Here is a 12,278-nt window from a genome sequence, read left to right as displayed (position 1 = left end):
ACTCTGCTGCGCTTAAAATTTCTTTTTTGGTTTGCTACAATGCCTTTTCTGAAACGTTGTCTCCCTCTGCTGGAACACTGACTTCTTTCATTTAATGCCTGCAGACTATAAAAGAGAAACCAACCCAAAAAGTTTGGTTGATTAGTCTGTGGCATTCTTTTAAACTGTTGCTTATGGCGGTCTCTGTGAGTTCTCAGTGACATTCAGCCATCCAGGTATCCCGCCTGCAGTAGACGGAATGTGGCAATGGAACGCTGGCTGCGCGTGTCATAATAGGCTCTGAGCCTTTATATACCTGCGCACAGCAGCAGCCACCTTCAGTCTGCTGCTGGACAGCCAGCAGCAGCAGCAGCAGGAGAGGTAATTAATCAGCAACCCTCCTGCTAAGGGTAGACAGCTGCTCGTTCCACCCCCCCCCCCCGCCTTAATTGGTTCTCCTCCCTTCCAACGGTGTTGAGGCAGGTGGGAACAGCCGGGGGTTGAGGGTACTGTGCTAAAAGAGGTGGAGTTATGCAGATCTAAAACGCGTGGATTGCAGCAGCAGCAAGCCGAAAAGTGCAGGCATGTGAGGGATCTAGAGGTTGACAGCATGTCTTCTTAACGGGAGTCCAGGTGGCCATCTCCACAAATGGACTTTTCAGAATCCTTGGGTGGCACCGTAGTCGGAAACCAATTCTGGTTATCGCTTCTCGGCCTTTTGGCTAAGATCAAGTGTAGTATCTGTTCTTATCAGTTTAATATCTGATACGTCCCCTATCTGGGGACCATATATTAAATGGATTTTTAGAACAGGGAGATGGAAAAAGAGCTTGCTCTGTCCACTCCACGCATTGACCTGGTATTGCAGTATCTCCAGGACCGGTGCACCCCTTCTTTAATGCAGTTTCTAAAATCAGAAAGAATTGAATTCAATGCTTTTTGTTCATTTTGCTTGTTTGTCGGATTTTGGGATGGACTCTTTGGCTTTGCTTTTCTTCTCCTCATTGGATTTTTCATGTTAAAAGTTGCAGAAGCCAGATGACAAGCTCATTTTGGTTCAACTTCAGCAACTGTGCATTGCATTGCCATGTAATGTAATGTAATGCAATGCTATCTATCTAGCTCTCCCTCTATACTTCCTTTTGGATAAACAGACATATTAGGCAAGCATTTTGGAGCTTTCACCTAAATAACTACAGGTGGTGAGATAAGCTGCACAATATAATTGACCTTTCAGTATATTGTTGCACACACACCATCTATTTAGCAAATGCCCTTGTTATCAACAGCAGCCTTTTAAACTCACCTGAGCTAACAGGTATGTGAGCTGGTTACTCTGCTGCGCTTAAAATTTCTTTTTTGGTTTGCTACAATGCCTTTTCTGAAACGTTGTCTCCCTCTGCTGGAACACTGACTTCTTTCATTTAATGCCTGCAGACTATAAAAGAGAAACCAACCCAAAAAGTTTGGTTGATTAGTCTGTGGCATTCTTTTAAACTGTTGCTTATGGCGGTCTCTGTGAGCTTCTCAGTGACATTCAGCCATCCAGGTATCCCGCCTGCAGTAGACGGAATGTGGCAATGGAACGCTGGCTGCGCGTGTCATAATAGGCTCTGAGCCTTTATATACCTGCGCACAGCAGCAGCCACCTTCAGTCTGCTGCTGGACAGCCAGCAGCAGCAGCAGCAGGAGAGGTAATTAATCAGCAACCCTCCTGCTAAGGGTAGACAGCTGCTCGTTCCACCCCCCCCCCCCGCCTTAATTGGTTCTCCTCCCTTCCAACGGTGTTGAGGCGGGTGGGAACAGCCGGGGGTTGAGGGTACTGTGCTAAAAGAGGTGGAGTTATGCAGATCTAAAACGCGTGGATTGCAGCAGCAGCAAGCCGAAAAGTGCAGGCATGTGAGGGATCTAGAGGTTGACAGCATGTCTTCTTAACGGGAGTCCAGGTGGCCATCTCCACAAATGGACTTTTCAGAATCCTTGGGTGGCACCGTAGTCGGAAACCAATTCTGGTTATCGCTTCTCGGCCTTTTGGCTAAGATCAAGTGTAGTATTTGTTCTTATCAGTTTAATATCTGATACGTCCCCTATCTGGGGACCATATATTAAATGGATTTTTAGAACAGGGAGATGGAAAAAGAGCTTGCTCTGTCCACTCCACGCATTGACCTGGTATTGCAGTATCTCCAGGACCGGTGCACCCCTTCTTTAATGCAGTTTCTAAAATCAGAAAGAATTGAATTCAATGCTTTTTGTTCATTTTGCTTGTTTGTCGGATTTTGGGATGGACTCTTTGGCTTTGCTTTTCTTCTCCTCATTGGATTTTTCATGTTAAAAGTTGCAGAAGCCAGATGACAAGCTCATTTTGGTTCAACTTCAGCAACTGTGCATTGCATTGCCATGTAATGTAATGTAATGCAATGCTATCTATCTAGCTCTCCCTCTATACTTCCTTTTGGATAAACAGACATATTAGGCAAGCATTTTGGAGCTTTCACCTAAATAACTACAGGTGGTGAGATAAGCTGCACAATATAATTGACCTTTCAGTATATTGTTGCACACACACCATCTATTTAGCAAATGCCCTTGTTATCAACAGCAGCCTTTTAAACTCACCTGAGCTAACAGGTATGTGAGCTGGTTACTCTGCTGCGCTTAAAATTTCTTTTTTGGTTTGCTACAATGCCTTTTCTGAAACGTTGTCTCCCTCTGCTGGAACACTGACTTCTTTCATTTAATGCCTGCAGACTATAAAAGAGAAACCAACCCAAAAAGTTTGGTTGATTAGTCTGTGGCATTCTTTTAAACTGTTGCTTATGGCGGTCTCTGTGAGCTTCTCAGTGACATTCAGCCATCCAGGTATCCCGCCTGCAGTAGACGGAATGTGGCAATGGAACGCTGGCTGCGCGTGTCATAATAGGCTCTGAGCCTTTATATACCTGCGCACAGCAGCAGCCACCTTCAGTCTGCTGCTGGACAGCCAGCAGCAGCAGCAGCAGGAGAGGTAATTAATCAGCAACCCTCCTGCTAAGGGTAGACAGCTGCTCGTTCCACCCCCCCCCCGCCTTAATTGGTTCTCCTCCCTTCCAACGGTGTTGAGGCGGGTGGGAACAGCCGGGGGTTGAGGGTACTGTGCTAAAAGAGGTGGAGTTATGCAGATCTAAAACGCGTGGATTGCAGCAGCAGCAAGCCGAAAAGTGCAGGCATGTGAGGGATCTAGAGGTTGACAGCATGTCTTCTTAACGGGAGTCCAGGTGGCCATCTCCACAAATGGACTTTTCAGAATCCTTGGGTGGCACCGTAGTCGGAAACCAATTCTGGTTATCGCTTCTCGGCCTTTTGGCTAAGATCAAGTGTAGTATCTGTTCTTATCAGTTTAATATCTGATACGTCCCCTATCTGGGGACCATATATTAAATGGATTTTTAGAACAGGGAGATGGAAAAAGAGCTTGCTCTGTCCACTCCACGCATTGACCTGGTATTGCAGTATCTCCAGGACCGGTGCACCCCTTCTTTAATGCAGTTTCTAAAATCAGAAAGAATTGAATTCAATGCTTTTTGTTCATTTTGCTTGTTTGTCGGATTTTGGGATGGACTCTTTGGCTTTGCTTTTCTTCTCCTCATTGGATTTTTCATGTTAAAAGTTGCAGAAGCCAGATGACAAGCTCATTTTGGTTCAACTTCAGCAACTGTGCATTGCATTGCCATGTAATGTAATGTAATGCAATGCTATCTATCTAGCTCTCCCTCTATACTTCCTTTTGGATAAACAGACATATTAGGCAAGAATTTTGGAGCTTTCACCTAAATAACTACAGGTGGTGAGATAAGCTGCACAATATAATTGACCTTTCAGTATATTGTTGCACACACACCATCTATTTAGCAAATGCCCTTGTTATCAACAGCAGCCTTTTAAACTCACCTGAGCTAACAAGTATGTGAGCTGGTTACTCTGCTGCGCTTAAAATTTCTTTTTTGGTTTGCTACAATGCCTTTTCTGAAACGTTGTCTCCCTCTGCTGGAACACTGACTTCTTTCATTTAATGCCTGCAGACTATAAAAGAGAAACCAACCCAAAAAGTTTGGTTGATTAGTCTGTGGCATTCTTTTAAACTGTTGCTTATGGCGGTCTCTGTGAGCTTCTCAGTGACATTCAGCCATCCAGGTATCCCGCCTGCAGTAGACGGAATGTGGCAATGGAACGCTGGCTGCGCGTGTCATAATAGGCTCTGAGCCTTTATATACCTGCGCACAGCAGCAGCCACCTTCAGTCTGCTGCTGGACAGCCAGCAGCAGCAGCAGCAGGAGAGGTAATTAATCATCAACCCTCCTGCTAAGGGTAGACAGCTGCTCGTTCCACCCCCCCCCCCGCCTTAATTGGTTCTCCTCCCTTCCAACGGTGTTGAGGCGGGTGGGAACAGCCGGGGGTTGAGGGTACTGTGCTAAAAGAGGTGGAGTTATGCAGATCTAAAACGCGTGGATTGCAGCAGCAGCAAGCCGAAAAGTGCAGGCATGTGAGGGATCTAGAGGTTGACAGCATGTCTTCTTAACGGGAGTCCAGGTGGCCATCTCCACAAATGGACTTTTCAGAATCCTTGGGTGGCACCGTAGTCGGAAACCAATTCTGGTTATCGCTTCTCGGCCTTTTGGCTAAGATCAAGTGTAGTATCTGTTCTTATCAGTTTAATATTTGATACGTCCCCTATCTGGGGACCATATATTAAATGGATTTTTAGAACAGGGAGATGGAAAAAGAGCTTGCTCTGTCCACTCCACGCATTGACCTGGTATTGCAGTATCTCCAGGACCGGTGCACCCCTTCTTTAATGCAGTTTCTAAAATCAGAAAGAATTGAATTCAATGCTTTTTGTTCATTTTGCTTGTTTGTCGGATTTTGGGATGGACTCTTTGGCTTTGCTTTTCTTCTCCTCATTGGATTTTTCATGTTAAAAGTTGCAGAAGCCAGATGACAAGCTCATTTTGGTTCAACTTCAGCAACTGTGCATTGCATTGCCATGTAATGTAATGTAATGCAATGCTATCTATCTAGCTCTCCCTCTATACTTCCTTTTGGATAAACAGACATATTAGGCAAGCATTTTGGAGCTTTCACCTAAATAACTACAGGTGGTGAGATAAGCTGCACAATATAATTGACCTTTCAGTATATTGTTGCACACACACCATCTATTTAGCAAATGCCCTTGTTATCAACAGCAGCCTTTTAAACTCACCTGAGCTAACAGGTATGTGAGCTGGTTACTCTGCTGCGCTTAAAATTTCTTTTTTGGTTTGCTACAATGCCTTTTCTGAAACGTTGTCTCCCTCTGCTGGAACACTGACTTCTTTCATTTAATGCCTGCAGACTATAAAAGAGAAACCAACCCAAAAAGTTTGGTTGATTAGTCTGTGGCATTCTTTTAAACTGTTGCTTATGGCGGTCTCTGTGAGCTTCTCAGTGACATTCAGCCATCCAGGTATCCCGCCTGCAGTAGACGGAATGTGGCAATGGAACGCTGGCTGCGCGTGTCATAATAGGCTCTGAGCCTTTATATACCTGCGCACAGCAGCAGCCACCTTCAGTCTGCTGCTGGACAGCCAGCAGCAGCAGCAGCAGGAGAGGTAATTAATCAGCAACCCTCCTGCTAAGGGTAGACAGCTGCTCGTTCCACCCCCCCCCCGCCTTAATTGGTTCTCCTCCCTTCCAACGGTGTTGAGGCGGGTGGGAACAGCCGGGGGTTGAGGGTACTGTGCTAAAAGAGGTGGAGTTATGCAGATCTAAAACGCGTGGATTGCAGCAGCAGCAAGCCGAAAAGTGCAGGCATGTGAGGGATCTAGAGGTTGACAGCATGTCTTCTTAACGGGAGTCCAGGTGGCCATCTCCACAAATGGACTTTTCAGAATCCTTGGGTGGCACCGTAGTCGGAAACCAATTCTGGTTATCGCTTCTCGGCCTTTTGGCTAAGATCAAGTGTAGTATCTGTTCTTATCAGTTTAATATCTGATACGTCCCCTATCTGGGGACCATATATTAAATGGATTTTTAGAACAGGGAGATGGAAAAAGAGCTTGCTCTGTCCACTCCACGCATTGACCTGGTATTGCAGTATCTCCAGGACCGGTGCACCCCTTCTTTAATGCAGTTTCTAAAATCAGAAAGAATTGAATTCAATGCTTTTTGTTCATTTTGCTTGTTTGTCGGATTTTGGGATGGACTCTTTGGCTTTGCTTTTCTTCTCCTCATTGGATTTTTCATGTTAAAAGTTGCAGAAGCCAGATGACAAGCTCATTTTGGTTCAACTTCAGCAACTGTGCATTGCATTGCCATGTAATGTAATGTAATGCAATGCTATCTATCTAGCTCTCCCTCTATACTTCCTTTTGGATAAACAGACATATTAGGCAAGCATTTTGGAGCTTTCACCTAAATAACTACAGGTGGTGAGATAAGCTGCACAATATAATTGACCTTTCAGTATATTGTTGCACACACACCATCTATTTAGCAAATGCCCTTGTTATCAACAGCAGCCTTTTAAACTCACCTGAGCTAACAGGTATGTGAGCTGGTTACTCTGCTGCGCTTAAAATTTCTTTTTTGGTTTGCTACAATGCCTTTTCTGAAACGTTGTCTCCCTCTGCTGGAACACTGACTTCTTTCATTTAATGCCTGCAGACTATAAAAGAGAAACCAACCCAAAAAGTTTGGTTGATTAGTCTGTGGCATTCTTTTAAACTGTTGCTTATGGCGGTCTCTGTGAGCTTCTCAGTGACATTCAGCCATCCAGGTATCCCGCCTGCAGTAGACGGAATGTGGCAATGGAACGCTGGCTGCGCGTGTCATAATAGGCTCTGAGCCTTTATATACCTGCGCACAGCAGCAGCCACCTTCAGTCTGCTGCTGGACAGCCAGCAGCAGCAGCAGCAGGAGAGGTAATTAATCAGCAACCCTCCTGCTAAGGGTAGACAGCTGCTCGTTCCACCCCCCCCCCCGCCTTAATTGGTTCTCCTCCCTTCCAACGGTGTTGAGGCGGGTGGGAACAGCCGGGGGTTGAGGGTACTGTGCTAAAAGAGGTGGAGTTATGCAGATCTAAAACGCGTGGATTGCAGCAGCAGCAAGCCGAAAAGTGCAGGCATGTGAGGGATCTAGAGGTTGACAGCATGTCTTCTTAACGGGAGTCCAGGTGGCCATCTCCACAAATGGACTTTTCAGAATCCTTGGGTGGCACCGTAGTCGGAAACCAATTCTGGTTATCGCTTCTCGGCCTTTTGGCTAAGATCAAGTGTAGTATTTGTTCTTATCAGTTTAATATCTGATACGTCCCCTATCTGGGGACCATATATTAAATGGATTTTTAGAACAGGGAGATGGAAAAAGAGCTTGCTCTGTCCACTCCACGCATTGACCTGGTATTGCAGTATCTCCAGGACCGGTGCACCCCTTCTTTAATGCAGTTTCTAAAATCAGAAAGAATTGAATTCAATGCTTTTTGTTCATTTTGCTTGTTTGTCGGATTTTGGGATGGACTCTTTGGCTTTGCTTTTCTTCTCCTCATTGGATTTTTCATGTTAAAAGTTGCAGAAGCCAGATGACAAGCTCATTTTGGTTCAACTTCAGCAACTGTGCATTGCATTGCCATGTAATGTAATGTAATGCGATGCTATCTATCTAGCTCTCCCTCTATACTTCCTTTTGGATAAACAGACATATTAGGCAAGCATTTTGGAGCTTTCACCTAAATAACTACAGGTGGTGAGATAAGCTGCACAATATAATTGACCTTTCAGTATATTGTTGCACACACACCATCTATTTAGCAAATGCCCTTGTTATCAACAGCAGCCTTTTAAACTCACCTGAGCTAACAGGTATGTGAGCTGGTTACTCTGCTGCGCTTAAAATTTCTTTTTTGGTTTGCTACAATGCCTTTTCTGAAACGTTGTCTCCCTCTGCTGGAACACTGACTTCTTTCATTTAATGCCTGCAGACTATAAAAGAGAAACCAACCCAAAAAGTTTGGTTGATTAGTCTGTGGCATTCTTTTAAACTGTTGCTTATGGCGGTCTCTGTGAGCTTCTCAGTGACATTCAGCCATCCAGGTATCCCGCCTGCAGTAGACGGAATGTGGCAATGGAACGCTGGCTGCGCGTGTCATAATAGGCTCTGAGCCTTTATATACCTGCGCACAGCAGCAGCCACCTTCAGTCTGCTGCTGGACAGCCAGCAGCAGCAGCAGCAGGAGAGGTAATTAATCAGCAACCCTCCTGCTAAGGGTAGACAGCTGCTCGTTCCACCCCCCCCCCGCCTTAATTGGTTCTCCTCCCTTCCAACGGTGTTGAGGCGGGTGGGAACAGCCGGGGGTTGAGGGTACTGTGCTAAAAGAGGTGGAGTTATGCAGATCTAAAACGCGTGGATTGCAGCAGCAGCAAGCCGAAAAGTGCAGGCATGTGAGGGATCTAGAGGTTGACAGCATGTCTTCTTAACGGGAGTCCAGGTGGCCATCTCCACAAATGGACTTTTCAGAATCCTTGGGTGGCACCGTAGTCGGAAACCAATTCTGGTTATCGCTTCTCGGCCTTTTGGCTAAGATCAAGTGTAGTATCTGTTCTTATCAGTTTAATATCTGATACGTCCCCTATCTGGGGACCATATATTAAATGGATTTTTAGAACAGGGAGATGGAAAAAGAGCTTGCTCTGTCCACTCCACGCATTGACCTGGTATTGCAGTATCTCCAGGACCGGTGCACCCCTTCTTTAATGCAGTTTCTAAAATCAGAAAGAATTGAATTCAATGCTTTTTGTTCATTTTGCTTGTTTGTCGGATTTTGGGATGGACTCTTTGGCTTTGCTTTTCTTCTCCTCATTGGATTTTTCATGTTAAAAGTTGCAGAAGCCAGATGACAAGCTCATTTTGGTTCAACTTCAGCAACTGTGCATTGCATTGCCATGTAATGTAATGTAATGCAATGCTATCTATCTAGCTCTCCCTCTATACTTCCTTTTGGATAAACAGACATATTAGGCAAGCATTTTGGAGCTTTCACCTAAATAACTACAGGTGGTGAGATAAGCTGCACAATATAATTGACCTTTCAGTATATTGTTGCACACACACCATCTATTTAGCAAATGCCCTTGTTATCAACAGCAGCCTTTTAAACTCACCTGAGCTAACAGGTATGTGAGCTGGTTACTCTGCTGCGCTTAAAATTTCTTTTTTGGTTTGCTACAATGCCTTTTCTGAAACGTTGTCTCCCTCTGCTGGAACACTGACTTCTTTCATTTAATGCCTGCAGACTATAAAAGAGAAACCAACCCAAAAAGTTTGGTTGATTAGTCTGTGGCATTCTTTTAAACTGTTGCTTATGGCGGTCTCTGTGAGCTTCTCAGTGACATTCAGCCATCCAGGTATCCCGCCTGCAGTAGACGGAATGTGGCAATGGAACGCTGGCTGCGCGTGTCATAATAGGCTCTGAGCCTTTATATACCTGCGCACAGCAGCAGCCACCTTCAGTCTGCTGCTGGACAGCCAGCAGCAGCAGCAGCAGGAGAGGTAATTAATCAGCAACCCTCCTGCTAAGGGTAGACAGCTGCTCGTTCCACCCCCCCCCCCGCCTTAATTGGTTCTCCTCCCTTCCAACGGTGTTGAGGCGGGTGGGAACAGCCGGGGGTTGAGGGTACTGTGCTAAAAGAGGTGGAGTTATGCAGATCTAAAACGCGTGGATTGCAGCAGCAGCAAGCCGAAAAGTGCAGGCATGTGAGGGATCTAGAGGTTGACAGCATGTCTTCTTAACGGGAGTCCAGGTGGCCATCTCCACAAATGGACTTTTCAGAATCCTTGGGTGGCACCGTAGTCGGAAACCAATTCTGGTTATCGCTTCTCGGCCTTTTGGCTAAGATCAAGTGTAGTATCTGTTCTTATCAGTTTAATATCTGATACGTCCCCTATCTGGGGACCATATATTAAATGGATTTTTAGAACAGGGAGATGGAAAAAGAGTTTGCTCTGTCCACTCCACGCATTGACCTGGTATTGCAGTATCTCCAGGACCGGTGCACCCCTTCTTTAATGCAGTTTCTAAAATCAGAAAGAATTGAATTCAATGCTTTTTGTTCATTTTGCTTGTTTGTCGGATTTTGGGATGGACTCTTTGGCTTTGCTTTTCTTCTCCTCATTGGATTTTTCATGTTAAAAGTTGCAGAAGCCAGATGACAAGCTCATTTTGGTTCAACTTCAGCAACTGTGCATTGCATTGCCATGTAATGTAATGTAATGCAATGCTATCTATCTAGCTCTCCCTCTATACTTCCTTTTGGATAAACAGACATATTAGGCAAGCATTTTGGAGCTTTCACCTAAATAACTACAGGTGGTGAGATAAGCTGCACAATATAATTGACCTTTCAGTATATTGTTGCACACACACCATCTATTTAGCAAATGCCCTTGTTATCAACAGCAGCCTTTTAAACTCACCTGAGCTAACAGGTATGTGAGCTGGTTACTCTGCTGCGCTTAAAATTTCTTTTTTGGTTTGCTACAATGCCTTTTCTGAAACGTTGTCTCCCTCTGCTGGAACACTGACTTCTTTCATTTAATGCCTGCAGACTATAAAAGAGAAACCAACCCAAAAAGTTTGGTTGATTAGTCTGTGGCATTCTTTTAAACTGTTGCTTATGGCGGTCTCTGTGAGCTTCTCAGTGACATTCAGCCATCCAGGTATCCCGCCTGCAGTAGACGGAATGTGGCAATGGAACGCTGGCTGCGCGTGTCATAATAGGCTCTGAGCCTTTATATACCTGCGCACAGCAGCAGCCACCTTCAGTCTGCTGCTGGACAGCCAGCAGCAGCAGCAGCAGGAGAGGTAATTAATCAGCAACCCTCCTGCTAAGGGTAGACAGCTGCTCGTTCCACCCCCCCCCCGCCTTAATTGGTTCTCCTCCCTTCCAACGGTGTTGAGGCGGGTGGGAACAGCCGGGGGTTGAGGGTACTGTGCTAAAAGAGGTGGAGTTATGCAGATCTAAAACGCGTGGATTGCAGCAGCAGCAAGCCGAAAAGTGCAGGCATGTGAGGGATCTAGAGGTTGACAGCATGTCTTCTTAACGGGAGTCCAGGTGGCCATCTCCACAAATGGACTTTTCAGAATCCTTGGGTGGCACCGTAGTCGGAAACCAATTCTGGTTATCGCTTCTCGGCCTTTTGGCTAAGATCAAGTGTAGTATCTGTTCTTATCAGTTTAATATCTGATACGTCCCCTATCTGGGGACCATATATTAAATGGATTTTTAGAACAGGGAGATGGAAAAAGAGCTTGCTCTGTCCACTCCACGCATTGACCTGGTATTGCAGTATCTCCAGGACCGGTGCACCCCTTCTTTAATGCAGTTTCTAAAATCAGAAAGAATTGAATTCAATGCTTTTTGTTCATTTTGCTTGTTTGTCGGATTTTGGGATGGACTCTTTGGCTTTGCTTTTCTTCTCCTCATTGGATTTTTCATGTTAAAAGTTGCAGAAGCCAGATGACAAGCTCATTTTGGTTCAACTTCAGCAACTGTGCATTGCATTGCCATGTAATGTAATGTAATGCAATGCTATCTATCTAGCTCTCCCTCTATACTTCCTTTTGGATAAACAGACATATTAGGCAAGCATTTTGGAGCTTTCACCTAAATAACTACAGGTGGTGAGATAAGCTGCACAATATAATTGACCTTTCAGTATATTGTTGCACACACACCATCTATTTAGCAAATGCCCTTGTTATCAACAGCAGCCTTTTAAACTCACCTGAGCTAACAGGTATGTGAGCTGGTTACTCTGCTGCGCTTAAAATTTCTTTTTTGGTTTGCTACAATGCCTTTTCTGAAACGTTGTCTCCCTCTGCTGGAACACTGACTTCTTTCATTTAATGCCTGCAGACTATAAAAGAGAAACCAACCCAAAAAGTTTGGTTGATTAGTCTGTGGCATTCTTTTAAACTGTTGCTTATGGCGGTCTCTGTGAGCTTCTCAGTGACATTCAGCCATCCAGGTATCCCGCCTGCAGTAGACGGAATGTGGCAATGGAACGCTGGCTGCGCGTGTCATAATAGGCTCTGAGCCTTTATATACCTGCGCACAGCAGCAGCCACCTTCAGTCTGCTGCTGGACAGCCAGCAGCAGCAGCAGCAGGAGAGGTAATTAATCAGCAACCCTCCTGCTAAGGGTAGACAGCTGCTCGTTCCACCCCCCCCCCCGCCTTAATTGGTTCTCCTCCCTTCCAACGGTGTTGAGGCGGGTGGGAACAGC

General features: G+C 45.3%; 9 non-coding genes across 9 annotated transcripts; all 9 read left to right on the top strand.

The window, feature by feature from the left end:
* The first annotated feature begins 681 nt into the window (after positions 1-681).
* On the top strand, positions 682-872 carry LOC141186809 (U2 spliceosomal RNA). Its single transcript, XR_012261053.1, has one exon. It is a non-coding gene; the product is annotated as a U2 spliceosomal RNA (small nuclear RNA).
* A 1,122-nt stretch (positions 873-1,994) lies between these two features.
* Positions 1,995-2,185, top strand: LOC141184844 (U2 spliceosomal RNA). Its single transcript, XR_012259561.1, has one exon. It is a non-coding gene; the product is annotated as a U2 spliceosomal RNA (small nuclear RNA).
* A 1,120-nt stretch (positions 2,186-3,305) lies between these two features.
* Positions 3,306-3,496, top strand: LOC141186808 (U2 spliceosomal RNA). The gene has a single exon (XR_012261052.1). It is a non-coding gene; the product is annotated as a U2 spliceosomal RNA (small nuclear RNA).
* A 1,121-nt stretch (positions 3,497-4,617) lies between these two features.
* Positions 4,618-4,808, top strand: LOC141184863 (U2 spliceosomal RNA). Its single transcript, XR_012259578.1, has one exon. It is a non-coding gene; the product is annotated as a U2 spliceosomal RNA (small nuclear RNA).
* A 1,120-nt stretch (positions 4,809-5,928) lies between these two features.
* Positions 5,929-6,119, top strand: LOC141186807 (U2 spliceosomal RNA). Its single transcript, XR_012261051.1, has one exon. It is a non-coding gene; the product is annotated as a U2 spliceosomal RNA (small nuclear RNA).
* Positions 6,120-7,240: 1,121 nt separating this feature from the next.
* LOC141184842 (U2 spliceosomal RNA) lies at positions 7,241-7,431 on the top strand. The gene has a single exon (XR_012259559.1). It is a non-coding gene; the product is annotated as a U2 spliceosomal RNA (small nuclear RNA).
* A 1,120-nt stretch (positions 7,432-8,551) lies between these two features.
* On the top strand, positions 8,552-8,742 carry LOC141186806 (U2 spliceosomal RNA). Its single transcript, XR_012261050.1, has one exon. It is a non-coding gene; the product is annotated as a U2 spliceosomal RNA (small nuclear RNA).
* Positions 8,743-9,863: 1,121 nt separating this feature from the next.
* LOC141184851 (U2 spliceosomal RNA) lies at positions 9,864-10,054 on the top strand. Its single transcript, XR_012259567.1, has one exon. It is a non-coding gene; the product is annotated as a U2 spliceosomal RNA (small nuclear RNA).
* A 1,120-nt stretch (positions 10,055-11,174) lies between these two features.
* LOC141186805 (U2 spliceosomal RNA) lies at positions 11,175-11,365 on the top strand. Its single transcript, XR_012261049.1, has one exon. It is a non-coding gene; the product is annotated as a U2 spliceosomal RNA (small nuclear RNA).
* Positions 11,366-12,278: the final 913 nt, after the last annotated feature.

Source organism: Phyllobates terribilis, unplaced genomic scaffold, assembly GCF_046119375.1.
Source record: "Phyllobates terribilis strain yellow unplaced genomic scaffold, ASM4611937v1 Scaffold_40__1_contigs__length_11209783, whole genome shotgun sequence".
Taxonomy (NCBI): domain Eukaryota; kingdom Metazoa; phylum Chordata; class Amphibia; order Anura; family Dendrobatidae; genus Phyllobates; species Phyllobates terribilis.
The sequence above is the reverse complement of the archived record's forward strand: the minus strand, read 5'-3'. Positions and strand labels throughout refer to the sequence as shown.